The 19,605-nt window shown below is 51.1% G+C and overlaps 1 pseudogene; it reads right to left on the bottom strand.

The window, feature by feature from the left end:
• Nucleotides 1–19,605, bottom strand: part of LOC127058553 (zinc finger protein 850-like) — a 124,019-nt pseudogene that overhangs the window by 13,113 nt on the left and 91,301 nt on the right.

Below are 19,605 nucleotides of genomic sequence, written 5' to 3'. Positions count from 1 at the left end.
GGGACGAGGGGCCAGGGAAACCTCAGAGACCCCTGTGGCTTTGCTTTAGCAAGTCTCCTTCTCCAGATCTCTCTTTGAGGACTGAGAGAGTATTCAGGTTCACGGACGTGAGCGCCAGGAGGAATCTCTTTTGAGTTTTCTCCTTTCCTTGTAGTGATTTTACTAGAAAACAGCTGTCCCTGTTCAGAAGGTAAGAGCCTCCTGGAGGCTTGAAACCTGTTCAGTCTGATCCATCTGGTGACAGATGAATCCTAGGCATGGAAAACATGAGGTAGAATTTTATTGCACACCTGGGATTTTGTCCCTTAGAATCACTGGGGACATTAGGGTTTGTCCTTTTTGTTTCACCTTTTCCTCCATCCTTTCCTCCTTTCTCTTTGTCTCTTGCTTCTTTTGTCCTTTCTCCTGTTCCCCTTCCAACATCAGGAGGCATGTGTGTGTGTGTGTGTTGTGGGGGATTGCTCTGCAGCTTCCACTGTGGGAGGTCCACCCAAAAATGTGGGGCTGAACTAGCACTTGGGCAGTGACCCCCACCAGTGACCTGGGCCATCCTTTGGGCTCTCTGGTGAGAACCCTCAGCCTCCCGTCCTCCGTCTCTACCCTGATTGGCTGAGCAGGGGGTTATTGACAGGGAGGAGACTCAGGTCCTTGTTGTTCTCTTTTAAGACCAAGGAAATAAGTCAGAACCAGTTCTATGTTTGATGAATTTTGCTGCTTCTCTGCATTAATTGTCTCTGAGCAGTTGATGATTCTCTCTAACATTGCAGTTCTCCTCAAATACTTGCTGAATAATTACTGTCACTGTTGTTGGTCTGGAGCTCATCTGAGAGCACTTTATTCAGGTCATTCAATGTCTGAAATTGAAGATCCGATGGTTAGTTTGAAAATCAGGGCTCTTGGGTCCTATTCCCAACTCTGCCACTGCCTGGCTGTGTGACCTAAGACAAGTCAATGCTCCTTTCTCAGCCTTAGCTTCTCCCTCTTTCAAGTAGGGATAATAATGATCTGCTCCTACCTACCTGACGGTGGGTGGAGGATGGGGATCCATTGGAGAGTGTCACTAGGAGTAGGGCATAATATGAGGTGTCCTATCACGTTTATTCAGAGCAGATTAACACTTAATAGAATAACTGAAATATTCTATTTTATTTGTATTTCTTTATTTTGAAATTGTTAAGAGCAGCCACAACTTAGCTCAGACTGAAGCATCTTATCTAATTTTTAAGATCTAAGTGCCTCCTCTTTGTGTGCGATGGGACAATTTAACACACTGTGACAAACAGGATATGCTTTTGTTTTGCAACAAAATCTTTTTGCAAAGAACTTTCATCCCACTTGTTATGATTTCAAGAAACAAACTAGTTTAGTCTGAATGGGATTTTCTGATAGAAACGGTTTGAATGAAATTTCCCCACCATCTCGGTTCCTGAGCTCTATCTCTGCCTCTGGGGCGGGGGTTGTTGTCCGTTAGAACAGGAGTCAGGACTGGTGGCTTATCTTTCTGGTTCTGCCACCACCTTGCTGTGTAGGCCCTTGTGTAGGTCACTTCCTTTCTCTGGACCTCAGGTTCCTCCCCATCTGTCCAATCCGAACAGGAACAATTCTCAAACTCTGGGTAGTTGTGAGCCTGAGTGAGAGAAGGAGTGTTGAAGCCCTCTCTGAAGGAAAAAGTGGAGTTTCTTGGTGTTTGCACCAAGGAATTCTAAAGTTTGCTAAAATGTCTAGTCTGCAGAAACAAGAAATATTCCGGGCCAAACTTTTTAGCCACTGCCTTGTTTAAAGCCCATTCAGGGATGTGAGTCCTGTCTTTTAGGTACCTGTGGTTCTTTGCCAGCAGGAGAGAAGAGGTTCCTGCCTCCATTTTTGTGGCCTTAACAAACCAGATGATGTGCACCAGTTCTTGTCTGAGATCCCTGAAAAAGAACATCTTCCCATCCATTAACAAGACAGGACCTGTCTTTCAAAGGGAAACAAACAGACCACTGGGACTTACAGACTAGCTAGCCTCACTTCCATAGCTGGAGAGATACTGCAATACATTCTTGAAAACTGAGTTTATAAGCAGCACCTACAGGATAATTTGGTTCTTAGGACGAGTGAGCATGGATTTGTCAAAAACAAATCATTCCAAATCAATCCTCTTTCCTTCTTTGGCAGGGTTCCGGGCCTGGTGGAGGTGGGTAAATGGTAGATGGGATCTATCTTGGTGTTAGTAAGGCTTTTCACACAGTCCCGTAGGACATTCTGACAAGTGAACGAGGGAAATGCAGTCCAGCTGCAATCAGTGTAATGCGGATGCAGAGCTGGTTGAAAGCCCAGACTCCAAGAGCCCTTCTCCATGTTTGGCTGTCCAACGGAGAGGGTGTACCTAGTGGGTCTGGCAGGGATCAGTCCGGGGTCCGGTAGTATTCAGTAGTTTCCTTAATGATTTGGAAAATGGAGTGGAGAGCATGCTTCTAAAATTTGCAACTGACACCAAGCGCTTAGGAGCACAGGATTGGAATTCAAAACACCCTTAACAAATTGGAGTCTTGGTCTTCTTGATCCAAACTCCATGGTTGGGCCCTTCTCTCTAGACTGGGCTGAACTGAAACCCCAGAGCCAAACACTCCTCCTGGGCAGTGCGCTCCGACCTTGAATGGTCAGATGCTGCTTAGCACTTTCAGAGCAGCTTTTGCTGGGGGATTCTCCCGGCACTTTCCAATAGCGGGAAAGTATGAAATCCCCATTTGACTGCTGGGGACAGAGCCCTAGAGAGGGGAGCAACTTGTCCAAAGTCCCCCAGGAAAAGGAAAACAATGAGCAGTGGAACCAATAGGAAACTCAGCAATGGAACTCAGGAGTCCTGGGGGTGTGCTAGGGTGACCAGATGTCCCGATTTTATAGGGATAGTCTGAATTTTGGGGTCTTTTTCTTATCTAGGATCCTATTATCCCCCACCCCCTGTCCTGATATTTTACACTTGCTGTCTGGTCACCCTAGGGTGTGCACATGTGTGGGTCCCAGCTGCTCCCTGCCCCCCTCATTGAAGTAGATGTGCAGAGTTACTGCCCTGGGAACTGCAGGGCACCAGTGGACATGGGATTGGCTGGATTTAGGGTCTGGCTGTAAGCAGGGCAAGGGGTGCGGGACTGGCTGGCTTCAGGCAGGGGGGTGCATCAGGGGTTGGCTGGAGACAGGGCAGGGGGTGCAGGGCTGGCTGCAGACAGGGGGTGCAGGGCTGGTGCAGGCTGGGGTTGTGTGGGGGCTGGCTGGCTTTGGGCAGGGCCACAGGGGGGTGCGGCAGGAGTTGCCTGGAGACAGGGCAGGGGGGTTGTCAGGGGCTTGCTGCAGGGCTGGCTGCAGGCAGGACAGGGAGGATGCGGCTGGTGGAGGCAGGGCAGAAGGTGCAGGGCTGGCTGGAGACAGAGGCTGGCTGCGGGCAGGGCAGGGCAGGGCAGGGGGTGCAGGGCTGGCTGCAGACAGAGGCTGGCTGTGGCAGGGCAGGGCAAGGGGTGCAGGGCTGGCTGCAGGCAGGGCATGGGGCAGGGCCGGTTGAAGGATGTTTCTTGCCCTAGGTGAAACTTCCACCTTGCGCCTCCCCCCCCGCGAACCCACCCTGAGGTGCCTCACCCGTGGCAGCTCCCCCCTCCACCCTGAGGCGCCCCTCTTGTGGCAACTCACCCGCTCTGCTCTGCAGCACCCCCGCTCGCCCCAGCTCACCCCTGCTCTGAGCACGAGCACCCCGAGCACATCGTGGCCGCTTCACTTCTCCTGTCTCCCAGGCTTGCAGCGCTTAAGCCTGCCAGGCAGTCAAGCACCCTCCTCTGAGCCACAGCAGCCCTGACATTTGACAATAGAGGCACCTTAGCTTCTGAGTTCCTTCAGAGTGGCCCCTCTGGGGTCCAGCTCCGATCTCCAGATACTCAGGGTATGTCTATACCACCTGCCGAATCGGTGGGCAGTTATCGATCCAGCGAGGGTCGATATATCGCGTCTAGTGTAGATGGAACACATCGAGTGCTCTCCCCTCGACTGCTGTACTCCAGCTCGGTAAGAGACGCAGGCAGATTCTAAGGGGAGCTGCAGCAGTCAACTCACCGCGACTGTGACATTATAAGTATAATCTAATATCTCATTGAAAGGTGACAGGGCCAGAAAGAGTTAATTAACTCACCTCACCGACTGACCTGACCCGTGGGTGAACCTTAAGAACTGGTTAGCAAGATCTGTAAATGAACAGAGCTTTGAAATGCAAGTCTGCAGTGTTAGAGATAGAAGGGGAGATGTTTGCTCAGGTCTTGTGATGTAAGTAAACAAGTCTTGTCTGTTGCTATAGTTTTAGTTCAAAGAGCAAAAAAGGAATATTAACATTTATGATGATACTTGAGTGAAATAGTATTATTGTCTCTGTGTCTCTTTGAAGGTTGTGGTAACCTGTATTCAGGGCCGGCCTTAGGATTTATGGTACCCTAGGCGAGATTATTAAACTGGTGCCCCTGTGCCTGGTCTGCTCTTAGCAACACAAACATAAGCTTACAGTATTGGAAAACTTGCCACATTCACGTTATTAAAACCAGTTTAACTTAATTAAGCACACTGTAATGCTGATGGACTAGCACTAAAGAAGCAGCACTATAGAAAAAATTCTGATGACAGAATGATGCAATTTTTTTTTTAATTTATCAAAATTTTATTGGAAATTTATATGAAGAGGTATTGAAACAAAGATTTGTTTTTAATTAAAAGCAAATCTTTCTGGCTTTTTTGGCTGCAAAATCAGTAATAATGTCATCGTATGACAAAGGCAAAGTCTTGTCTTGTTCGACTGCAAGAATAGCAAGACCAGTTAAGCGTTCCTGACTCATTGTAGAGCAGAGATAGTTTTTAATGAGCTTTAGTTTTGAGAAACTCCGTTCTCCTGACACTACTGTTAAAGGAATTGTCAGTAGAATACGAGTGGCAATGTACACATTAGGATATATGTCAACAAGTTTGCGGGTATGAATAAACTGTACAATGTCCATCACTGATTTTGCATGTCGTAACATTGATGACAGCATACTCAATTCTTCGTACAGTTCAAGTCCATTTAAATCAAAACTATCACCGTGCTTCAGGAGGCTCTCTAGGTTCTTGCACTTTGTCATTAGTTGCTCTTGTTTTCCTATTTCGTTGAATTTATTTATGTCATACAAAAATCCAAACTGTTCATGGTGTACTTGCAAGGTATTAAACCTTTCATCAACAGCAGATACTGCTTTATCCATCACAACATTAAAAAATTCAACCTCAAATTTCTTTTCTGGATCGTCTATGGGCATGATCTGCTGTACAGATTCTTCACAAAGAAGTGTCCCTGGCCTTTTTAACTCATATTAACTATGTATTTACTTTATGAAAGTTGGAGAAAACATTGTGAAAACGTAAAACATTGGCTGCCCAACTTCTGGGCTGGCAAAAGTTATACTGACTCACAGGGAAAAAAAAAAGCAGGAGAATCTTAGTACAACATATGGTCACTCTATACCAGGGGTCGGGTTGGCAACTTTTCAGAAGTGGTGTGCCAAGTTCACTGTAATTTAAGGTTTCTAGTGCCAGTAATACATTTTAATGTTTGTAGAAGGTTTCTCTCTATGTCTATATTATATAAATAAACTATTGTTATTATCTGAGGTCTTGGCCACCGATCCTGCTCAGGCCACTGCCAGCTGAGTAAATGAAACCCCAAACCGGCAGCGGGCTGGTGGTTGGAACCCTAGACAAGGATCCCAGGCCCTGCTCAGCCCGCTGCTGGTCTGGGGTTCTGACCACCAACTCCTGCCAGCCAGGGTCTTGGCTGCCAATCCCCCCTCAGCCCGCTACCAGCCTGGTATTCTGCTCACCCAGGCTGGCAGGAGGCAGAGTGGGGCTGGCGGCTGAGCTCCTGACTGGCAAGGGGCCGGCAGCCGGAACCCTGGAGTAGCAGTAGGCTGAGTGCTGCTGGCACCCCAGACTGGCAGCAGACTGAGCCACTCAACCACCCATTGGCCCTGCTCAGCCCGCTACCAGCCCACTCAGCCCGCTGCCGGCTGAGTGAATGGAACCCCAGGCTGACAGCAGGTTGAGTGGTTCAGCTGGCCTGCTCAGCCCACTGCCAGCCTGGGGTACCTTGGGGGCCCCCAGGCCAGTAGCAGGTGCTGAGTGGGGCCGATGGCTGGTATCCCAGCTGGCAATAGGGCAGCAGCCGGAACCCCAGAGCAGTGATGGGCTGAGCCGCTCAGCCTGCTGCTGCATACCATCAAAAATCAGCTCACCTGCCACCTTTGACACGTGTGCCGTAGGTTGCCGACTCCTACTTTATACACTAGTAAGGAGATGAGCATATTACAGTTGTTGAAGGGCTCTTATCAGGAGTAACAGGCTATAGGAAAGTCAGTCAACATTTTTTGTTTCTCTGATGAAAACTGGCCCACTCCCTGCCTCAAACCAAACCTGTCACTAATAATTGTCAACAACTTAATTTTCTGTTTTTGGCTAAGATATTGATTTTTTTTAAAATAATATTGAAATTGGATTCAGGTTTGTTAGCAAGAATTTTTGGCAAACAAAGTTGTTAAATGACAATCTAAATGGCAACACAGTACTGCTTTCATGCTTGGCTCACCCCCCAGACCGCTGGTCCAACAGCTGCAGTAGAGGAGGAGATAGGTGGAAAACTGCAGGACACCAAAATCTACCTCTTGGGGTACAGAGTGGCAACAGCAGCAGCAAACCCTCAGGTCCAATCACACGCCAATGGGCACCACCACCAGCCTTATGGACCATGGTGAAGTTAGCACAGCATCTGATCTCAGGGACAGGGCACCCATGGAGCCACAGCAGCTCATCCTGCCCTATGCAGCTCCCCCCGGATGAGATGGATAGCTGGCAGCTGCCAGCCCGGGGGAAAAGCGCTCCCCAGCTAGGGTGGCCAGATCCAGATGTCCTGATTTTATAGGGCCAGTCCTGATATTTGGGGCTTTGTCTTATATAGGCACCAATTACCCCCACCTAGAGTGACCAGACAGAAAGTGTGTAAAATCAGGACAGGGATGGCGGGGGTGTGGGGGGGGGTAAAAGGAGCCTAAATAAGAAAAAGACCCCAAAATTGGGACTGTCCCTATAAAATAGGGATATCTGCTCATCCTACCCCAATCCCGATTTTTCACACATCTGGCTAACCCCAGCCAAGCCCTGTGTGACATTCCAATTCTGGCTGCCTACCCAGGAAGTGAGTTACTTTCACTTTCATTCCGCAGCAAGCAGCCAGCCTCCCCTCCCCCCACCTACCCCCAGCACCTCACCCAACCCAGCCCTGACGGAGGGGAGGGAGGAGAGAGAGAGGGGTGCTCCTGGGGAGGAGGGAGAAAGGAGGGGGTGCTCCATGGGGCAGGGGGGAGAAGAATGGATGTTATGGGAGACAACAAAGGATACTGGTTCCAGAGCCACAGCCTCACCTGACCTCAGCTGGGGGAAAGAGTCACACTCACAGGTGAGCTCCTTCCCCAGCCCCTACCCCCCCCAGAGACCCCAGCAGCCAATCCCGTCCCTCAGACTGTGCTGCATTCGGCTCTCTCTAGGACCCAGCAGCCCTGCTTCTACACTGTCTGGGCTGCCTGCAGAGTGGTGCCCCCAGGCAGTGTGAGGCCCTACGCCATTGCCTATTCTGCTCATGCCTAAGGACGGCCCTGCCTGTATTTGAACTGTTTAATGAATAAATTACCCTGTACTAATTGCCAAGATGTTTGGAAGGAGAGTTAAGCCTATTGTTTTCTCAGGCCAAAAGGCTGCAGGAAATGTATAAGAAGCCTGGGACATGATCCTTCTTCATCTCAGGTCTGCTTTGGGTTTCAAGAGGGGGAAACCTTAAGCCACAAGGATAGAGATCCCCAGTCATTGACTGGAGCCACTCTGAATATGGAAATTGGACTATAACGTATGGACTATTTCAAAAAGGACTTTTGGCTACTACAAGCTCACCTCTACTATTTATCTGAACCTCAAGAATTGAATTCAAGTCTATATGTCTATTAATCTTTTAACCAACACTCTCTTTCTTTTCTTTTCTAATACATTTTAGCTTACTTAATAAGAATTGGCTATAGGATGTATTTTAGGTAAGATCTAAGTTGTAATTGATCCTGGTTATGTGGCTGATCCTTTGGGATCAGAAGAATCTTTCCTTTTATATGATGAAGTAAGATTTTCAGGAATCATCATGATATCTGACAGGTGTGTCTGGAGGGAGGCCTGAGGCTGGGTACTTTAAGGGAACTGCGTGGTTTAAACTTCTAAGTAACCAGTGAGGTTACTACAGAAGCTGTTTTGTGCTGGCTTGGTAAATCTAAGTATTGAAATCACCACCAGCATTTGGGATTTGTCTGCCCTGTTTTGTTTGCAGTTCACCCTGATTAAGTGACCTCAGCTGGCTTCCACAAGGAGCACTGTCACACTTACATCCAGGCTGTAAGGGTCCAAGGGATCTTAGGGGCCTTGAGGTGCACAGATAACTACGTCCAGGCCGTAGGGGTCCCTGGGGGGCTTAGAGAGTTTTTTGGGGGGACACAGATACCAATCTCCAGGATCTAGGGGTCCCAGGGGGGCTTAGGGGGTTCGTGGGGGGCATAGATACCTACGTCCAGCTGGAGGCTTCCTGGGAGTCTCAGGGGATTTTGGGGGGCCCAAGATACCTATGTCCCCGCTGTAGGGGTACCAGGGGGTCTTAGGGGTTCGAGTGGGCACAGATACGTATGTCCAGGCTGTATCAGTCCCAGGGGCGATTAGAGGTTTCGTGAGGGGCACAGATATCTACATCCAGATTGTAGATGTCCCGGCGGGGGGTTAGGGGGGTTGTGGGGCTACAAATACCTACATCCAGGCTGTAGGGGCTCCTGGGGGGTTAGGGGGTTTCTGAGGGGCACATATACCTACGTGCACACTGGAGTGTCCCGGGGGGGGGGCTTATGGAGTCTATATGGGGCACAGATAACAATGTCCTGGCTATATAGGTCCCTGGGGGGCTTAGAGGGCTTGTGAGGGGCACAGATACCTAAGCTCAGGATGGAGGGGTCTACAGGGGGCTTAGGTGTTTGGTGGGGGGCACAGATACCTACGTCCAGGCTACAGGGGTCCCGAAAGGGCTTAGGGTCTGTCACGGAGTGTGGGGGACTCCGGTCCTGCACCTCTCTTCCTGGGACACACAGTGACTCTCAGCCAGCCAGTAAAATAGAAGGTTTATTGGACAACAGAAGCGAAGGATACAGCAGAGATTGGAGGCACTATGTCCAGGCTGGAGGGGTTCTGGGGGTATTTGGGAGTTGTGGGGGGGCACAGATACCTATTTCGAGGCTGTAGAGGTCCCAGGGTTCCTTCGGGGCATTTTGGGGTACAGATACCTACGTCCATGCTGTAGCGGTCGCTAGGAGGATCAGTGTGTTCGTGAGGGTGCACAGATACCTACGTCCAGGCTATAGGGATCCTGGTGGGGCTTAGGGGTATGTGGGGGGCACAGATATCTTCATCCAGGCAAGAGGGGTCCTGGGGGCCTTAGGGGGGGTGGGGGAGCTCAGATAACTATGTCGAGGCTGGATGGGGTCCCATCGTGACGTAGGGGACTTGTGAGGGGCACAGATACCTGTGTCTAGGCTGCAGGGGTTTCGGGGGTCTTAGGAGGGTTGTGGGGTCAGAGATACCCATGTCTAGGCTGGAGGGGTCTCGGGGGGAATTAGGTGTGTTGGGGGGAACAGATACCTACGTCCCGATTGTAGGGGTCCCTGGTAGCTTAGGCGCTTTGTGGGGGTCACAGATACAAACATCCATGCTGTAGGGGTCCTGAGGGTCTTTGTGTGGCTCTGGGGGGTCACAGATACCTACCTACAGGCTGGAGGGGTCCTGTGGGTCTTAGGGGGTTTGTGGGGCGTACAGATGCCTACATCTGGGCTTGCAGGTACCGTGGGGGGCTTAGAGGTTTGAGGGGAGCACAGATACCTTTATCCAGGCTAGATGGGTCCCGGTGGGATTAGGGGGTTGTGGAGGGCACAGATACCTATGTAAGCAGAAGCAGGAGGAACTCTACCCTGACATCTGGTGGTGAATTATGGCGAATGTAGAAAAGAATTTCAGGGGCTGATCGTGTTTGCATAGGCACACCCACCCCGCCTGACAAGGTATCGGCAGCTTGGGATGGCTGCTTTGGCAGCTGTGGTATCCCCGGTTTATTTGTTGTTGAGGCATGAGATGTGGAGTGTTGTCACCCTGATTGTGTGGATGAGAAACTGTGAAAGTGCTTTGAGACAGGGATTCTAACCATCAATTGAGTGGCACTCGCTAGACAAGGGAGTGGGCTCCTTGGGTGAACCAGAAACATGAATTGCACTTTTTTCTTTTTTAGTAGTTGAATAGTAGAGCTGAAGTTTGATTTTCTTACAATTGAAGTTCTAGGTTCCTGAACTGAAATCACTAAAGAGTTCTGCTAGCCAGTGGGGGAGTCTGAAACTATATTGTGAAGCAGAGCAGCTGACAGAGAGAAACAGTTTGTGGGATGGTTGGAGTGGCCCACGGAGTGAGGTGAGCAGAGCAGTTTTTTTAGACAGCTGGAGCAGATCATAGGTCGACTGGCAGAGCAGAGCAGCTGGTGGACGGAGCTGAGCAGTTCATGGGGAAGGCGGAAGCAGAATCCCACAGAGAGGCAGGGAAGTCAGCAGTGGACCACGTAAGGTGCCCCTTTCTACCTAGGCTGGCGGGGGAAAACCCTGCAGATAGACTCTTGAATGCTGGGGCTGCGGGACTGTGGGTGATTTTGGGGTTGCTGGACTCTTGAAACATTTGAGGTATTGGACTTTGGAGTCTTGGGGTCATTTGGGGATTGCTGGACTCAAGAGTCCAGGCTGTAGGGGTCCCTGTGGGGCTTAGGGGGTTCGTGGGGGGCACAGATACTTAGGTCCAGGCTGTAGGGGTCACTGCGGGGCTTAGGGGGTTCGTGGGGGGCACAGATATTTAGGTCCAGGCTGTAGGGTTCACTGGCGGGCTCAAGGGTTTAGTGAGAGGCACAGATACCTATGTCCAGGCTGCAGGGGTCCCGGAGGGGCTTAGGGGAAGTCACAGAGTGTGGTGGAATCGTGCCCTGTACCCCTCTTCCTGGGACACACAGTGACTCAGCCAGCCAGTAAAACAGAAGGTTTTTTTGGCCAACAGGAACGAAGGATACAGCAGAGCTTTTGGGCACAACCAGGACCCCTCAGTCGAGTCCTTCTGGGGGTTCAGCAAGCTTTGCTCCCTGTTTGGGATTCCTTGAATTCCAACAACCCAGCTCCAAACCAAAACTGAACTAACTCCCTCCAGTCTGCCCCTTCCTGTGTCCAGCTTCCCGGGCAAAGGTTCCGACCACTCCCCGCTGGCTAGCTCGAGTTACAGGCTTAGATCCTGTCCCTCACCTTAAGTCACCCACTGTTCTCCCATCCCCCACACAGACAGTCCCTACTCCATCACAGTAAAGCACAGACCATTTCCCTCATGGAGCAACAGTGACACCGTGTGGCCACGCAGGGTAATGCACAGAGCAGTTCCTGCATGGAGCAACAATGACACCGTGTGGCCACGCAAGGTATTGCACAGAGCATTTCTCTCATAGAGGAACAGTGACACCGTGTGGCCACGCAGGGTAATGCACAGAGCATCACACCTACGTAGGGGCTGTAGAGCTCCCTGGGGGCTTAGGGGTCATGGGAGGTACAGATAGCTACGTCCAGGATGGAGGCATTCCGGGGGGCTTAAGGGGGTTCATAGGGTCACAGATACCTACGTCCAGGATGGTCGGGACCCTGAGGGAATTAGGGGGGCTGTGGGGGGCATAGGTACTTGCGTCCAGGCTGTAGAGGTCCTGGTGGGGATTAGGGGCTTCGTAGAGGACACCAATACTTACTTCAGGGCTGGAGGGGTCCCTGGATGGTTTAAGGAGCTGTGGTGAGCACAGTGGTCCCTGGGGGTTTAGGGACTTGGTGAGGGGCACAGATACCTATGTATGTCTTGGAGGGGTCCCTGGGGGGGCTTAGTGGTATTGTAGGGGACACAGATACCTACGTCCAGGCTATAGAGATTCTGGGGGGGCTTAGAGCATCAGGGTGGCAGAGATACCTACATCCAGGATGGAGGGGTCCCGGGGGGCTTAGGGGGTTTGTGGGGCCACAGATATGTACGTCCAGGCTGGAGAGGTTCCGGGGAGGATTAGGGGCTTTTGCGGACAGCAAAGATACCTATCTCCAGGCTTTAGGGGTCCCTGCGGGGCTTAGGGTTTTTTTGGGAGGCACAGATATCTATGTGCAGGTTGGAGTGGTTCCTGTGTGGTTTAGGGGGTTCCTGGGGGGCACAGATACCTAGGTCCATGCTGTAGGGATCCCCGGGTGGATTAGGGGTGGCCACATAGTGTCACTGTTGCTCCATGCAGGAAATGATCTGTGCATTACTCTGCGTGGCCACACGGTGCCACTGTTGCTCCATGAGGGAAATGCTCAGTGCATTACTGTGATGGAGTAGGGACTGTCTGTGTGGGGGAGGGGAGAGCAGCAGGTGACTTTAGGTGAGGGACAAGACCTAAGCCTGTAACCTGAGCTAGGCAGCAGGGAGGGGTCAGCACCTTTGCCTGGGAAGCTGGACACAGGAAGGGAACGGCTGGAGGGAGCTAGTTCTGTTTTGGTTTGGAGCTGGGTTGTTGGAATTCAGGGAATCCCAAACTGGGAACTAAGCTTTCTGAACCCCCAGAAGGACTCGATTTATGGGTCCTGGTTGTGCCCACAAGCTCTGCTGTATCCTTCGTTCCTGTTGGCCAAAAAAACCCTTCTGTTTTACTGGCTGGCTGAGTCACTGTGTGTCCCAGGAAGAGGGGTGCAGGGCCAGATTCCCCCACACTCCGTGACCTAAATATCTGTGCCCCCCACGATCCCCCTAAGCCCCTTTGGGACCCCTGCAGCCTGGACATAGGTATCTGTGCCCCCCACGAACCCCCTAAGCCCCACAGGGACCCCTACAGCCTGGATGTAGGTGGAACCCTTCTGCCAGACTGAACTGATGGCAGTAAGGACTGGGTTCAATACATAGGAGTCCCTTCCCTACAACGTAATGCAAACTAGCTCGAGCCCTCACCCAGTGACCTGGGAAAATTTTACACACGCACCCTAGGTGCCTCAAAGAGGCAATACTTCCCCTCTCACAAGCACAGAGTCTAGGTGTAGCAGAAAACGTTTAATAATGTGAGATAAACAACATAGCATTATATTGGGAAAACACCTCAACTAGGCTGTGTCCTTTTCCCTGGGCTCTTGAATCCAGCAATCCCCAAATCACCCCAAGACTCCAAAGTCCGATATCTCAAATGTTTCAACAGTCCAGCAACCCCAAAATCACCCACAGTCCCGCAGCCCCAGAGTTCAAGAGTCTATCTGCAGGGTTTTCCCCCACCAGCCTGGGTAGAAAGGGGCACCTTAAGTGGTCCACTGCCGACTGCCGCTGCCTTCCATGGGATTCTACTTTCGCTTTCCCAACCAGCTGCTTTGCTCCACCAGCCAACCTGTGATCTGCTCCAGCTGTCCCCAAATACTGCTCGGCTCATCTCACTCTATGGGCCACTCCAACCATCTCACAAACCGCTTCTCTCCATCAGCTGCTCTGCTCTGCTCTGCTCTGCAATATAGCTTCAGACTCCCCAATTAGCTAGTACAGCTCTTCACTGATTTCAGTTGAGGAACCTAGAACATCAATTCTTACCAAACTCAAAAATCAGCTTTGCTATTGAACTGTTAAAAAAGAAGAAGGTGTAATTGGCGTTTCTGGCTCACTCAAGGAGCCCACTCCCTTGTCTAGCGAGTGCCACTTAATTGATGGTGAGAATCACTGTCTCAAAGCAGTTTCACAGTTCCTCATCCACACAATCAGGGTGACAACACTCCATATCTCATGCCCCAACAACAAATAAACTGGGTATACCACAGCTGCCAAAGCAACCATCCCAAGCTGCTGTGGCCGTATCAGGCGAAGTGGATGTGCCTATGCAAACACGATCAGCCCCTGGAATTATTTTCCACACTCTCCATAATTCACCACCAGATGTCAGGGTAGAGTTCATCCTGCTTCTGCTTACATAGGTTGTGTCCCCCACAACCCCCTAATCCCACTTGGACCCATCTAGGCTGGATAAAAGTATCTGTGCTCCCCAGAAACCTCTAAGCCGCCCAGGGAACCCACAAGCCCAGATGTAGGCATCTGTATGCCCCACAAACCCTCTAAGTCCCAGAGGACCCCTCCAGCCTGTAGGTAGGTATCTGTGACCCCCAGACCCACACAAAGACCCTCGGGATCCCTACAGCATGGATGTTTGTATCTGTGTCCCCCACAAACCGCCTAAGCTACCCAGGGCCACCTACAATGGGACGTAGGTATCTGTTCCGCCCCAACACAGCTAATCCCCCTCGTGACCTCTCCAGCCTAGACGTAGGTATCTCTGACCCCACGAATCCCCTAAGCCACGATGGGGCCCCTCCAGCACGGACATAGATATCTGTGCCCCCACATCCCTCCTAAGACCCCCGAAACCCCTCCAGCCTAGACGCAGGTATCTGTGCCCCCTACAGACCCCCTAGGCCACGATGGGACACCTCGAGCCTCGACATAGTTATCTGAGATCCTCACAACCCCCCCTAAGCCCCCCAGAACCCCTTCAGCCTAGACGCAGGTATCTGTGCACAACACAAACCCTCTAAGGCCCCCAGGACCCCTCTTGTCTGGATGAAGGTATCTGTGCCCCTCACAAACCCTTAAGCCCCCCCAGGATCCCTATAGCCTAGACGTAGGTATCTGTGCACCCTCACGAACACACTGATCCTCCTAGCGACCCCTACAGCATGGATGTAGGTATCTGTACCCCAAAATGCCCCAAAGCAACCCCGGGACCCCTACAGCATCGAAATAGGTATCTGTGCCCCCCACAACTCCCTAATACCCCCAGAACCCCTCCAGCCTGGACGTAGATATTTGTGACCTCCAGGAATCCCCTAAGCTCTCCCCACTACTTCTCCAGCCTGGACATAGGTATCTCTGCCCCCCACAAGCCTCCTAAGACCCATAGGGCCCCCACCAGCCTGGTTGTAGCTATGTGTATGCCACACAAACCCCCTAAGCTCCCCAGGGCCCCCTCCAACCAGGACGTAGGTATCTGCGCAACCACAGCCCCTTAAGTCCCCCAGGGACCCCTCCAGACCATACAGAGGTTTCTGTGCCCCTCACCAACTCCCTAAACCCCTAGGGACCACTACAGCCTGGACGTATGTATCTGTGCTCACCACAACCCCCTAAGCCATCCAGGGACCTCTCCAGCCCGGATGTATATATTTGTGTCCCCCATGAAGCCCCTAATCCCCACTGGAATGCCTCCAGCCTAGACGTAGCTATCTGTGCCCTCCACAACCCCTAAGCCCCACAAGGATCTCTACAGCCTCTGCATAGGTGTGATGCTCTGTGCATTACCCTGCGTGGCCACACAGCGTCACTGTTCCTCTATGAGAGAAAAGCTCTGTGTATTACCCTGTGTGGCCACACGGTGTCACTGTTCCTCTATGAGAGAAATGCTCTGTGCAATACTCTGTGTGGCCACACAGTGTCACTGTATCTCCATTCAGGAAATCGAGGGTGACTTACCCTGGGTGGCCACAAGGTGTCACTGTTGCACCATGCAGCAAATGTTCTGTGCATTACCCTGTGTGGCCACATGGTATCACTTATCAGAGGGGTAGCCCATATTAGTCTGGATCTGTAAAAGCAGCAAAGAATCCTCTGGCACCTTATAGACTAACAGATGTTTTGGAGCATGAGCTTTCGTGGGTGAATACCCACTTCCTCAGATGCATGTAGTAGAAATTTCCAGGGGCAGGTTATATATGCAGGTAAGCTAGAGATAATGAGGTAGTTCAATCAGGGAGAATGAGGCCCTGTTCTAGCAGTTGAGGTGTGAAAACCAAGGGAGGAGAAACTGGTTCTGTAATTGGCAAGCCATTCACAGTTTTTGTTTAATCCTGAGCTGATGGTGTCAAATTTGCAGATGAACTGAAGCTCAGCAGTTTCTCTTTGAAGTCTGGTCCTGAAGTTTTTTTGCTGCAGGATGGCCACCTTAAGGTCTGCTGTAGTTTGGCCATGATGGTTGAAGTGTTCTCCTACAGGTTTTTGTATATTGCCATTCCTATATTACATTTGTGGACGTGCAGGTGAATGAACCAGTGATGGCGTGGCTGATCTGGTTAGGTCCTGTGATGGTGTCCTTGGTGTAGATATGTGGGCAGAGTTGGCACCGAGGTTTGTTCCATGGATTGGTTTCTGAGCTAGAGTTACTATGATGCGGTGTGCAGTTACTGGTGAGAATATGTTTCAGGTTGGCAGGTTGCCTGTGGGTGAGGACTGGCCTTCCATCCAAGGCCTGTGAAAGAGTGGGATAATTGTCCAGGATGGGTTGTAGGTCCCTGATGATGCGTTGGAGAGGTTTTAACTGGAGACTGTATGTGATGGCCAGTGGAGTCCTGTTGTTTTCTTTCTTGGGTTTGTCTTGCAGTAGGAGGCTTCTGGGTATACGTCTGGCTCTGTTGATCTGTTTCCTTATTTCCTCGTGTGGGTATTGTAGTTTTGAGAATGCTTGGTGGAGATTTTGTAGGTGTTGGTCTCTGTCTGAGGAGTTAGAGCAGATGCGGTTGTACCTCAGTGCTTGGCTGTAGACAATGGATCGTGTGATGTGCCTGGGATGGAAGCTGGGGGCATGAAGGTAGGCATAGCAGTCGGTAGGTTTTCGGTATAGGGTGGTGATAATGTGACCATCATTTATTTGCACCGTGGTGTCTAGGAAGTTGACCTCCCATATAGATTGGTCCAGGCTGAGGTTGATGGTGGAGTGGAAGCTGTTGAAATCATGGTGGAATTTTTCCAGAGTCTCCTTCCCATGGGTCCAGATGAGGAAGATGTCATCAATGTAGCATAGCTAGAGAAGGGGCGTGAGTGGACTAGAGCTGAGGAAGCGTTGTTCCAGGTCGGCCATAAAAATATTGGCATATTGTGGGGCCATGCGGGTGCCAATAGCTGTGCCACTGATCTGGAGATATATATTGTCATCAGATTTGAAATAGTTGTGTGTGAGGATAAAGGCACAGAGCTCAGGAGCCAGTTGTGCTGTGGCATCATCAGGGATAGTGCTCCTGACAGCTTGTATTCCATCTGTGTGTGGGATGTTCGAATAGAGAGCCTCTACATCCATGGTGGCTAGGATGGTGTTTTCTGGAAGGTCACCAATGCGTTGTAGTTTCCTCAGGAAATTAGTGGTATCACAGAGATAGCTGGGAGTGCTGGTGGCATAGGGTCTGAGTAGAGTGTCCACATATCCAGACAGTCCTTCAGTGAGAGTGCCAATGCAAAAGATGATGGGTTGTCCAGGATTTCCAGGTTTGTGGATCTTGGGTAGTAGATAGACTAACCCTGGTCGGGGCTCTAAGGGTATGTTGATTTGTTCCGGTGTCAGTGTAGGGAGTGTCCTGAGTAGATGGTGCAGTTTCTTAGTGAATTCCTCAGTGGGATCTGAGGGAAGTGGCCTGTAGAATTTGGTGTTGGAGAGTTGTCTGGCAGCCTCCTTTTGGTGGTCAGACCTGTTCATGATGACAACAGCACCTCCTTTGTAAGCCTCTTTGATGATAATCTCTGGGTGGTTTCTGAGGCTGTGGATGGCATTGTGTTCTGCCTGACTTAGGTTATGAGGCAAGCGATGTTTTTCCACAATTTCTGCCTGTGCACGTCGGCGGAAGCATTCAACGTAGAGGTCCACACTGTCATTTCGACCCTCAAAAAAAGTCCATGTGGGTATTCATCCACAAAAACTCATGCTCCAAAACGTCTGTTAGTCTATAAGGTGCCACAGGACTCTTTGCTGCTTTTACAGATCCAGACTAACACGGCTACACCTCTGATACAGTGTCACTGTTGCTCCATGCAGGAAATGCTCTGTGCATTACCCAGCATGGCCACATGGTGTCACTGTTGCTCCGTGTGGGAAATGCTCTGTGCATTACCCTTCTTGGCCACACGGTGTCACCCCTGCCCTGCGGGAAATGCTCTGTGCATTACCCTGCGTGGCCACACGGTGTCACTGTTGCTCCATGCGGGAAATGCTCTGGGCATTACTGTGATGGAGTGGGGACTGTCTGTGTGGGGGACGGGAGAGCACGGGGTGACTTTAGGACCAGACACATGCTCAGCCTGTAACTCGAGCTAGGCAGGAGAGAGGGGGTGAGCAACTTTGCCCAGGAAGCTGGACACAGGAAGGGGCCGGATGGAGGGAGTTGGGTTAGTTCAGTTTTGGTTTTGGTCTGGGTGGTTGGAATCCTGTTGTCCAATTAACCTTCTGTTTTACTGGCTGGCTGAGAGTCACTGTGAGTCCCAGGAAGAGGGGTGCCGGACCGGACTCCCCCAAACTCTGTGACAGACCCTAAGCCCCTCCGGGACCCCTGCAGTCTGGACGTAGGTATATGTGACCCCCACCAAACACCTAAGACCCCTGGAGACCCCTCCAGTCTGAACTTATGTATCTGTGCCCCCCACAAACCCCCTAAGCCCCTCAGGGACCTATACAGCCAAGACATTGGTATCTGTGCCCAATATGGACTCCAGAAGCCCCTGGGACATTCCAGTGTGCATGTAGGTATATGTGCCCCTCAGAAACCCCCTAACTCCCAAGGAACCCCTACAGCCTGGACGTAGGTATTTGTACCCCCCAACCCCCCACCGCCCCCGGGACATCTACAATCTGGACGTAGATATCTGTGCCCCTCACGAAACCTCTTACCCCCCCGGGACCGATACAGCCTGGACATCCGTATCTGTGCCCACCCGAACCCCTAAGACCCCCTGGTACCCCTACAGCCTGGACATAGGTATCTTGGGCCACCAAAAATCCCCTAAGACTCCCAGGATGCCTCCAGCCTAGACGTAGGTATCTATGCCCCCCACTAACCTCCTAAGCCCCCTTGGTACCACTACAGCCTGGATTTAGGAATATGTGCACCCCACGAACTCCCTAAGCCCCCTTGGGACCCCTAAAGCCTGGAGATTGGTATCTGTGTCCCCCCCAAAACTCTCTAAGCCCTCCCCAGGACCCCAACGGCCTGGACATAGGTATCTGTGCACCCCAAGGCCCCTAAGATCCCCCGGACCCCTAGAGCCTGGATGTAGGTGTGACGGTGCTGCCCGTGGGAGCCAGCTGAGTTCACTCAATCAGGGAGAACTGCAAACAAAACAGGGCACACAAATCCCAAACGCTGGTGGTGATTTCAATACTTAGATTTACCAAGCCAACACAAAACAGCTTCTGTAGTACCTCACTGGTTACTTACAAGTTTAAACCACGCAGTTCCCTTAAAGTACCCAGCCTCAGGCCTCCCTCCAGACACACCTGTCAGATATGATGATGATTCCTGAAAATCTTACTTCAACATATAAAAGAAAAGATTCTTCCGATCCCAAAGGATCAGCCACATAACCAGGTTCAATTATAACTTAGATCTTACCTAAAATACATGCTATAGCCAATTC

Source organism: Gopherus flavomarginatus, chromosome 9, assembly GCF_025201925.1.
Source record: "Gopherus flavomarginatus isolate rGopFla2 chromosome 9, rGopFla2.mat.asm, whole genome shotgun sequence".
Classification (NCBI taxonomy): Eukaryota; Metazoa; Chordata; order Testudines; family Testudinidae; genus Gopherus; species Gopherus flavomarginatus.
The sequence above is the reverse complement of the archived record's forward strand: the minus strand, read 5'-3'. Positions and strand labels throughout refer to the sequence as shown.